We start from the raw sequence: 11,630 nt of genomic DNA, 5'->3' as shown, positions 1-11,630 counted from the left end.
ATGGTCTGAAGTATTTAGTTGCCCACACTATGGCAAGAAGCTCTTTTTCGATCGTACTATAATTAATTTCATTATCATTTAGAGTGCGGGATGCAAAGCATATGGGTCTGTCAGCTCCTATTGGCCCCTGGGATAAGATAGCTCCAACAGCTAGGTTTGATGCGTCAGTTGTCAAGTTAAAGTCCTTGGTAAAGTCTGGATACTGTAAAATGGGGTCGTTAGTCAAGAGAGTTTTGCATTTTTCAAAACAGCTTATGTATTCGGAGTCAAGGGTAACCTTTTTACCTTTTTTTAAGCATTGCGTTAGAGGTTTCGTAATGCGGGCAAAATCTGGAATAAATTTACGGTAGTAACCGAGAAGTCCTAAAAATTGTTTTATTTCTTTGGCGGTTTTTGGAATTGGGTATTTTTTATAGCGGAAATTTTGTCCGGGTTTGGTTTGATACCGTCCTTGCTAATTATGTGTCCAAGGTAAGCTGTTTCCAGCTTAAGGAACTCAGACTTGTCCATCTGAATCTTGAAATTAGACTCACGGAGTCTCTGAAATACTTTTTCTAAATTATTTATATGTTCTTGTAAGGATGTACTGAAAACTATGATATCGTCTAGGTAAACAAGACATATTTCATTTTGCAAACCTCGTAATACGTTATCCATTACTCTCTGAAACGTAGAGGGTGAGTTTTTCAACCCCATGGGCATACGAAGAAACTCAAAGTGACCGTGCTCTACATTGAATGCAGTTTTAGAAATATCCTGAGGGTCCATTTCCACTTGATAAAATCCGCTCGCGAGATCTAGGGTGGTAAAGTAGTGGCATTTCCCTAACTTGTCTAGTACGTCATTGATATTTGGTATTGGGTATTTGTCATCTATGGTTTTTTCATTTAATTTTCGAAAGTCAACTACAAGTCGCCATTTTTGTTTACCGGAAGCATCAGTCTTTTTAGGTACTACCCAGATTGGTGAACTCCAGGCAGAGTCGGATGGTCGTATAATACCTTGGTCTAGCATTTTCGCAACCTGGTCCCTAACCTCTTGTCTATGTACGAAAGGATAACGATAAGTTCTTGCATGTACGGGAATTTCGTCAGTTGTCCTAATTTTATGTTTAATTTTATTAGTAAAAGTCAAAGCTTCACCTTCGATATAAAAAACATCCGAATATTTAGAACAGAGAGCAATAAGATTACCTTTTTCCTCATTATTTAAATGGTCGGTTCTTAATCGCGATATTACGTCTTGTCTGCGTGTCGTATATCGAGTGCAAGTGTTCTCAATATTAAACAATTCAGCGCTTGCCGGCCGGTCGAGAGATAGTATGATGTCATTCGGTGTCGGATTATGTACCTCTAGGTAGCCGCGGTTATTAGTTACAGTGGTAATACATTCGTGAATAATGCAATTACAAATAAATTGTTCTTTAATAAAAACTTCGCCGTCTGGGGAATTTATGGGAATACGAATTATTTTCGAGGTCCCGGCTGGTATTATGTCTTCGTAAAGATTAACATTACGCGAATTATACATAGTAATAGGATTCGAAGCAGAGCGAGTAATTAAATATCCGTCCTTTAAATCGATTTTAGCTTCCCATTCTGTTAATAAGTCTAGTCCTATAAGTCCGTCAAAATAATCGTGAAAATTATATATAAATAATTTTATATTTCCCGTATCCTTGAACTCTTCAAAGCATGGTAAAGTTATAGAATACTCATTCCTGCTAATTGTATGCACATTTGTGACCTCAAAAGGGTCATAATTAAGGGAAACATTTGAAAAATATTTCGCTACAGCACTGGGGCTAATAAATGATTGGTTTGCGCCAGTGTCTATTAAAAATTTAAGTGGGGAATTATTAATTTGAATATAGGGAAGCTGTCTCTGTGTCTGTAAATTTAAATCTATTTTGGTTTGAGTGATTTCTCTTTCGACCGAAAATCCTGATTTAAAACATTAGAATCCAATGGTGCTTCAGTTTCACTTAACAAATTATCGTCATTCGTGTCATTATATGTAATTAAATTATTATCGTAAAGGTCGGGTCTGTAGTCATTGTCATAAATATCATATTCATTATAATAACTATACTCTGGCTCGTAATAATATTCAGGGTAATTATAATACATATTTTCATAAGGCAAACATTCGTTCATATTCATTTCACGTGCTTTAAAATAATTTGTAGGTGGCGGATTACCCGATTTTCGCCAGTCATGTCCAGTCATCAAAGTGTGGGGTAAAGGTCTGGGGGTAAAATTCTGGACTCCACTCATAGGTCTAGGCATAGAATTTTGAGGTGGATTATTTCTAGGGGGCAACCGGAAAACGTTGCTACGTGGATTATAATTAGGGGGTGGTGCGCTAAACATTTGTTGCGTTCTCGTTTGAATAGGCATATTATATTGGGGTTGATTCCGATTAAAATTAAATTTAAATGGTTGTGATTGTTGAACAGGGCGTTGTCCTACAGGTGTTGGCCAATTAAAAACTGGAGGTTGAGAATTTTGTATTCTAGGAGGTATAAATGGTATAGGATTTGGTTTAGGAATTGATTGCTGTTTTTGTCCGTCAGTACGTTGCTGTAAATATATAACATTTAATTCCTCCTACACATACTCAAGAGCTTTTTCTATACTTTCGGGTCGCATACATCGAATTCGTGACCCTAAGGGTTCTTTTAAGCCGCGTACAAATGCTTGGGTCGTAACTTTCTTATATAGATCGCGTTTAGCTTCTATTGTAGTCGGTATACTTTCATGTAGTGTAACGTAAGTCATTATAGTACTGAATAGCGTTTGACAGTGGCTATAAAATTCCTGGGGAGACTTATTTCCCTGCACGGCCAAAGAGAGGTCATTGTAAAGGGCTGTTTCGTCACGTTGGTCAGAAAAATTATTAATTAATGAAGTTCTTATACCCAGCCAACTATCTGGTATACCATTAGAATTTATTGTAGAAGCGGCCGTTCCCGTGATTTTATTTAGTATCCCATTTAATAAACATAAATTAGTTAATTCACTGCCTGGCGTATTATTTAAATATTGCGTTACAATTTGATCACAAATATTAATAAATCTAGTTAATACATTAGGGTTTCCGTCAAATTCCGGCACAACCCTAAGAATTTTGTAAACGCTATCAAGGTCTTGAGCCATATTAAATTTTTCGTTATTTAAAAATTGAAAATTATTTTCTAAACCTAAATCTCTACTACTATCTATACTACGATTACGGGCCTGCTGCGATGCAGATTCCCGTTGTCTATAAACTCTAGGATGATAAATTTTGGAAAGGAATTACAACTAGGAAAAGAGCAACACGAGAATAGTTCAAATGTACTCACAAAAATTTCATTTCTGGTTTCTCCTCGTGAATCGAAGTCTGGATTCTCCTCCCGGTTCTGCAGCTGGTCCGTAGGTTCAGGATACTCGTGCTGGTGCTTGAGAGCCACCCGGGTGGTCCGCGGAGACGTTAAATTCGATATTCCCGAATTTTAAGTTACGTTGCTCGCGACCCGGCCCGCGAGTATCCTACCGACTGCGCCAGTTACGTTAGCTACAGCCAGAAGGTCGAAAAAAAACCAAAAACTGTTTAAACTAAATTTAATTAATTAAAATAATTACAATTAAAATAATTACAATTAAACTTATTACTAAAAATGAAAGTATGACCTACTCGATGTAAGCCCTAACGATTAGTGATTTAGAAATTACAATAAAATATATAATTCACAAATTGCAATTATGCATTCCCACACTGATGATGTCAACACTCAACACCTGTTCCCCTTTTAAGGAATTCCTGCATCGGCGATCTTCTTGGAAAATACATATGTAACTTGTTCCTTCTTTAGTACGTCTTCTACACAATTTAACGGGAAACGGAAATTGGTTACTTTTGCATGAACGTATTTTATTTTAGGTTTACGCTGTAACTCGCATATAGCGGGATATGCAAAGAAAATGTACTAATAACTGTAATATTAACTACTCAAGCGAATAAATGAATTTCCTCGCTGAGGTAAGAAGATAAAGCACGGCGTTAAGTTCTGTCTCTCAAAACGCAGTGTCTTAAAAATTGGGAGAAATGTGGGCGAATGAAAGTGTCATCATGGAAATGGAGACTAATAACACTAAGTTCCTAGGTTCCCTCTGCCTACTCTGCTACGTGCAGTATACAGCGTGAAGCACTAATAAACCTCCATGCCATCTTTATATAAATGATCTTGATAAATGAACAGACAAAATGCTAGACGAACAACAAAGAGAGCAACAAGTTCTACAAGCGAACGTTCGTTTCGTTTATTCCTTTTGGACTTAGTACTGAACCCTAAAAATGTGATTCAACGGAACTCAATCCCTTCGCTTTATCCCCTTTCCAAAGAGAAGGAATTAAGATGATTCTTTCCCGTGTGTAAGAATCGAACCCAGAACAGTCACATTTACAGTCAGAGGCTGTGCCACTGGGCAATAATCTATATATGTAAATATTTCTTTTTAAATAAATAAATAAACAAGAAATATAACCGACATATTGAAACGTAATGTGTACAAAAATTACCCTTGCCGTAGCTCAGCGAAGCACCGAAGTAAAAGTCTATTAACCGTACTAAGGTACGGATTTCTTTCATAATGAAAGGGATTAGTGTCCCCATCTGACCCCATCCCCTCAAAATTTGGTCTAATTAGGGAGCTTATCGTGATGCCACTCGCTTATATACAAATATATAACTCTTGGTAAGCTTGAATTCACAAATTAGTATAGAATGTTATTAAAATTATGCATATATACAGAGTGTTTTTATTATATTATCTTTGTAAAATAAAACTTCCTTTGTTAAGAACGACGCAAGTTCTAAATCTAGATATGTCTATATACAGCGTGAAGCTTTAGGCATTTTAGCAGGGTAGGCAGAAGGAATACATGAGTCTAGTTTTTAGACACTTCGTTCTCTACTTCAATATCAACTTTAATATTTTTAAATTAAATATATCACTGCAGCTCCTATTATGCATCACTTAATTAACTTAACATTGCCAAATCTCTGCATATTTCATTAGAATGTAAAAAGCAGGTATATTTGGCGGGGATCCAGTAAAGTTTCAATTCTATAATTAACACTTACCCCTTGAAACTTTATATGACAATCTAAAATTATACTAAATATAGTGCCAAGTTCTTTATATAAATATGTATAAATATATGCTCTACGCAGGGATTTCTTTTTAAAACTATATCAGGTACTATATTTATTTAATGTTCACTTTGACAATCAACTAATTTCAAGATGAACACGCATAAATAGAAAATTCATTTCATTTTATAATTTTTATTTTCTTTAAGGAAAGTATTGGATAATAAATAACGTCAAAAATCTACTGTATATACAATGGTTTTGGGTTCGATTCCCTCTCAAAGAAGTTTTAGTTAGGATTATTTCCATGTTTGTATTGATAACGAAACAAGGCGCGGCACTAAGTTTCGCCACTTTCGAAAAGCAGGCGGAAGGTGAAGAAAGGAATGTGTTAACACTATTTTCATCTCATTTTTTCATCTGCCTAACCGAAAAAAAGCATGAAGCTAAATATAAAAACCAAATTAAAAATAATAGCAATTATTATGGTAAGTAAATGAAGTATACCAAAGCAATTCACACGAACCATCAGTAATATTACAATTAAGATATTTTAAGATATCTACGCTACCAACTCAACTCGGCTAAATTCAAATATTGGGTCGTTACAATTCGAAGCACAGAGTTTGTTTCTTACTTATACGTCTTTGAATTATGTCTTGAGGGTTTCTCCGAGTCATTGGAATGTAACTAAATTAATTAATATACTTACCCAAATATTATCCGCCGGTGGAAAACGTTCGAAATCTTAATCACAATAATTTTGTTATGAAGTTTGAAATATTTTTTAAGCTTCCACAAAGTTAACGTCGACATTTAGTTAAATTAAATTGGAGTTTTTTGAAGTTTACGTCTAATTTGACCTTTGAAATATAATTTGATGGGTGTTTTGTTTTAATGGAGATTATGAAGCTATTAGATAGAAATCAGCTTCACGCTGTATCCCGCACACAGCAGGAAAACAGAGTGAAAACAGTATGAAGATTGATCTCAGAGTTGATAGCTTTGACACAGGCTAAGTCTTTTATAATTTAATTCTTTATTGCACAAAATCCTAAGACTTCGTTTCTATAAAAGCACTCCAGTTTCTCAATTTCTGCCAAATTCTGGAGGCATTGCGTGTTGAGTGGGGGAACCCAACGCCGCGCTTTACCAAACTTTACGGTACCAGAGCGAAGAAATGAAAATAGTAAATATTTCATTTCCTCGATTGTTAATCCTACCCACAACCTATAGCGAGTCGCAATCTTGTGCTTCACCACGTCTGGTCTCCCCAAGTTTTACTATAAAAACATTCTCATTCTTATTTTCACATTTCATTGTAACTTACTTTCTATATTTAGACACAGATGTCATATAACAGTTCAACCGGGCGATATCCAGATCCCTTATATTCACGCATATGTTGATTCCTTCTAAAGGACTAACGCTGACAAATCGGTACGAAGTGTGATGATTCATGAGGATTGGACGTATGCCAAGACTACGGCCGAAAACAAAGTTTGATCCAATTTTGTAGGTACTTTTATTTGTGTATGTTTTATAGTATATGCTATATTGTCATAAAATATTTTGGGTGATATAACTTGTGTTTGATTCGATGGGTGTGGGTTCAATTTCCCTGAGATTTATAGTTCCTTTGAGCAAGGGAAATTTGTGAAAATCTCTTTATAAACTATAGTGTTGGATACAACGTATTATTAAAACACTTATGTTAATTTAAACGCCGTGATTTAAAATAACAGGTTTTTTTAAATTGCCACAATACATATGAAGCTATTTTATTTAAATTACCGCACGAAGCAGGGTAGGCAGAGGAGACCTAGTGTTTTAAGCACTCTGTTCTCCATTTTCTGTCTCATCTTCGAGAAATTATATGTTGGGAAGTGGGACTCAACACCGTAATGTACCTTCTCACCAGTGCAAGGAAATAAAAATACTTCATTGTCCCGAGTGGGAATCGAACCCACAACCGTCATAAGCTGCATCATGACCGCTGCAAATTGTTGTGCATTTTTTTTTTTTTAAATGTTTTTGTATAAATTTTATGCATGAATAAATATAAACTCTTGTGTGTCGAAATAAATAAATAAATATCACGTTTTCATATAAAATGTAAAAGCTAAGCAAAACTAGGAGTATCTTTAAATAACATGAAGTTAGTTAATTATTTAGTTTCTAGCGTATGCACTCGCATAGAAAGCGTTTCGCATAAAGTAGTTTTACGTTTAACTTTAATACAATCCTTCATGTAGATATAGGCAGCAGGTATACGTATGTATATATTTTTTTAGCCTCACGTCATATCCCTCACATAACTGGGTAGGCAGAGGATACATGGGAATTTAGTGGTCAGACACTTCTTTCCCCACTTTCCGCCGAACTCTAAAGGAGTAATGAGTTGTGGAACTCAACGCCACATTTTGCTTCGTTGCCAGAAAGAGAAAATTAAAATATTAAATATTTTATTTACTCTAGTGGGAATCAAAACTAGTTGCACTCAAACCCTTGTGCTCTGACCGCCTCATACCTGGATGACGGAGCTACGTACGTCGTACGTATGTGTAAAACAAAAGAAAAGAAAAGCAGAGACAATCGAATGTCAATATATTTCGTTCTCCTCTTTCGAGATAAGAGACACTGCTTGTTGAGTGGAGTGGGGAAATAGAAATAAGTCTCGGGAATTTAAGCCATACAGGTAACGTGGTTACTAATGATGAAGAAAAACGTGATCAGGTTTAGCTCTGTGGTTAGCCCACTTGGTATAAAGCGTTAAGCGAAAGCAATGTACACTATATTCAACGAAGGACATTTATTTATTAACACATTTAATTTGGTTATATTAAAAAATATAAATATATAACGAATAAATAAGAGGTAACAACAATATTTCACTAAAATATGAAAAAAACTAAATAAAGTTCTGTTTATTAAAACTGTATGGAACCACAGTTCCAAGACTATTTAGATTAGCCTTATTCAGATTGAACGTTTTCATTATACGCCTTAGAAAGTCAGCTAACATTTATATTATATTTCATTCATTCATAGTAAGCCGTACATGTGGAGCACAAAATTAAAAAACTTTCGAAAGCAAATACTGAAAAGTTTTGTACCATTTTTAAAACATTATTTAAAATTAATTAGCTAAAGTTGATATGCATTGAAAAGTGGGACTGGTATATATTAAAATTGTACGAAAACTTTGAGTGTGTTTAAATATTTAAAATTAATTGTATATTCGTTTTTCATGTTTCTGTGCTAGTGCACAATAACTATTAAGAGGAACCAATATTATGGTGGTTATTGGTTCGATTCCCTGTCAGGGTATTATTTATTTTCAAGACGAAAACTATAAAAAAATTCTTGATAATTTTGAGGAAATTACAAGAGTTTGAATTTGTAGTATCTCAAGATAATGAGATGGCCAGATATTACATGATAGACACAGGAATTTTCAATAAAATGTATTTATGGATACTCCATATATACAGTACAGCAGTAAGTGCGTACATTAAGAAAAAAATATTTTTATTTACGTAAGTCATCTAGATATAGCCTTTAAAACTAGGTCATCCTTGATATTTTGATCTAAATCCAGTACGTTTTTGATTGTAAAAAAAATATGGTAAAACCCATTATGACCAACTTGGGTTACCCAAAATTGATTCTTTAACGAGTGAACTCTGCAACGTTGACAATAGCTGTTTCTAAAAAGCTTTTATTGGACATATATTCATAGTTCCGCCATAACAGTTTTAAATATTTCAGTTTCATGCTTTAGTTTCATGCTTTGCACTAGTCTATCTATATATATAAAAGGACTTGTCCTCACTGACTGAGGTAAGACGCGCGCACAGCCGTAACCGCTGATGGTAGAAACATAAAATTTGGACAGATGTTTACTTTCGTAATCTGGACATCCACTAAGAAGGGATTTTGAAAAATTTTAACCCTAAAGGGGTAAAATAGGGGTTGAAAGTTCGTATGGAAAAAAAATTAAATCGGCACCGATTTTTATAAAATTTGAAATTTAGATTTAGATTTTTAAAAGTATTTAATTGAACACGTGTTTCACGGTTTTTTAGAATTTACCCCATAAGGGTGCCAATAAGGGGTGAAAGTTTGTATGGAAAAATCTTTAAATCGCCACTGATTTTTATAAAACTTGAAATTTAGACTCTTAAAAATATTTAATTGAACACATGTTTCGTGGTTTATTTTAATTCACCCCTAAGGGTGCAAATAAGCGGGCGAAGCTGCGCGCGTCCGCTAGTATATTATAAAGACTTAGGATAGCATTTCTGAGAAGTGATACCAAAGAAACAATAAAAATATGACTAATACAAAATTTCAATACCTTTTATGGCGTCTCCACGCACGCAATAGGGAAGTCCCCTTTTGCTGTCAAACTCATTCTCTTTAGTAATATATTAAATAGTTATATTTCGCATTATCGATTTTGTTATTATACCTATAAATATTTGACAGTTATTGATACTGACATCACGTACAATAAATTTTAATTATATTTAAATATAGACTAAAACAAGTATATTGAAATAATTGTAAACTCACTACAAGGCTGCTAGTACATATATAAGTGGGTAGGCATCATTTTCGCCCAATTTCCGATATATTACGTGTTGAGTGGCGTAACTCAACGTCGCGCCTTGTCAACCAGAGAGACCTGTATAATCAATCCCCGAGTATGGACCACATAGTACCGTAGACAGCCAGACGCTGTGCCAGTACACCACAAAGGCTTCACGAACAAGAATGATAATATTTTTTAATATTACCGTCAAAAATATACATAATTTTAACATCATATTTTGAAAAAAGACATTCATATTAATATTTTTTCAATAGTTATCACATAATATGGTTATTTTCCAAGAGTATCAAAACCATTTTAAATGTAGTGCTAGTGCTGATGTTCCAAATGTACTATAGATGCATAAAGCTATTTTAAGGTTATTTATTTTAGGATTTAATGAAGGGCGTTGAACTTGGACTTATTAGTAGTTTATCGGTTTCAATTACAAATAACGTAATAATATATAAAGTATAAAATAAATAAATAATATTACTCTAATAACTTCGCTACTTGGCTGAATAATATGAAATCTTTGCATCTTTCAGCTCTTGCTAGAGAAAATTGAACAGTATCGTGCCAACCGTCGCGGAGGGCGGACGTTCGCTAGTTATAACGAAGTTACGCGACGAAAATAGTCGATGATCACGTTTATGATATCAGTGAGTGACAAAGTGTATGTGATTTAAAATATTAGGGATTGCTCACTATATTATATTGAGAGGATTTTAGTCTCGGTAAGTAAATATGTTTATATAATTATTTTAAAAAAGACATTTTTGTTTGTTTTTTTTTTTCATTTGTTATTAAGATTACGTAATTTTTTTTGTGGTGGGACTTTTCTCTGATCTAAATATAAAATAAAAATATATGTAGCTGCATAAGTGGTATCCATTTTGTAAGTAAAAGATTATAAAGACGATTGTCTGAAAAAAATCAAATAAATATAGTGAATTACTAATGTCACTGACGACTTACACAAAATATTGAGTAAATATTTTGCTTCCTGATTCGAACTTTAAATATTATATTTTCGTGTAAAGCTTGTCATGGAATATTTAAATATTTTAATACCCCCAGTACTGTTTTGTTTTGACAATGAACGCTTTTGTTTGAAATATATACATACATGTATCGTACAAAAATTGTTTAAGATAAAACGGAAAGGATCATTTTAATGTATACTAATACGATGTACGTAATTTATACCTACACAATTTATTAAACTAAAATAACTTTAAAATTGCTAACATTAATCTTAAGATCAAATGATGTAAAAGTATGAAATATAAATAACCTAACAATACGTGATATGTATACCAAACTTTGACGGCGAAAGCTCAAAAAAGCTGTTTCCCTATCAATTTATTTTGGTGAAGATTTGGATTTTTATAGAATTACATTGTAACCTGGGAACCAAGAGGTAAAACCTCCGTTCTCATTATAAAACTTCTGTTTCGCATTTTCCGCCAAACTCTGGAGTTATTGTGCGTTGAGTGGCGGAGTTCAACGCCGCGCTTTACTATTACTAAGGCGAGGTATATGAACAGCTTGTTGCATTTAATACTAAGATTTGCAATTTTAAACAAAGTTTTACCAAAATATTGTGTGTATTTTAAATATTAAAACTTAATAAATAGTAACTAATTAAAGCTAGATTTAATTTTATACCATAGTTAACATTTTGTATCACTGTTCGATTTAGCTTGTGTCAATATCTAATTGAAATCGAACTGGTGACCTCCTTTATTGACACGTATACCGTTCCTATAAAATGAAGCTAGAAAATAATAAGCTGTCAAAAGCTTTTAAAGCTCAACCACTGTAAAGGATCATTATTGTGCTTAATAAGATTTTGGTGTTTAATGAAGCCTTTAATATTTTAACGTGAGAAAA

The 11,630-nt window shown here is 33.7% G+C and overlaps 1 protein-coding gene across 1 annotated transcript in view; it reads left to right on the top strand.

The window, feature by feature from the left end:
* The first annotated feature begins 10,325 nt into the window (after positions 1–10,325).
* The window catches only part of Grip (Glutamate receptor interacting protein), a 227,060-nt gene continuing 225,755 nt past the window's right edge, over positions 10,326–11,630 (top strand). Inside the window, exon 1 of the mRNA XM_085196004.1 lies at positions 10,326–10,471. The gene's annotated coding sequence lies outside the window, so the exon portion shown is untranslated. The remainder of the gene's footprint in view (positions 10,472–11,630) is intronic.

The sequence above is a fragment of the Heliconius melpomene genome, chromosome 13, assembly GCF_056956725.1.
Source record: "Heliconius melpomene rosina isolate 202511_hmr_F chromosome 13, ASM5695672v1, whole genome shotgun sequence".
In the NCBI taxonomy this organism is placed as follows: domain Eukaryota; kingdom Metazoa; phylum Arthropoda; class Insecta; order Lepidoptera; family Nymphalidae; genus Heliconius; species Heliconius melpomene.
The sequence above is the reverse complement of the archived record's forward strand: the minus strand, read 5'-3'. Positions and strand labels throughout refer to the sequence as shown.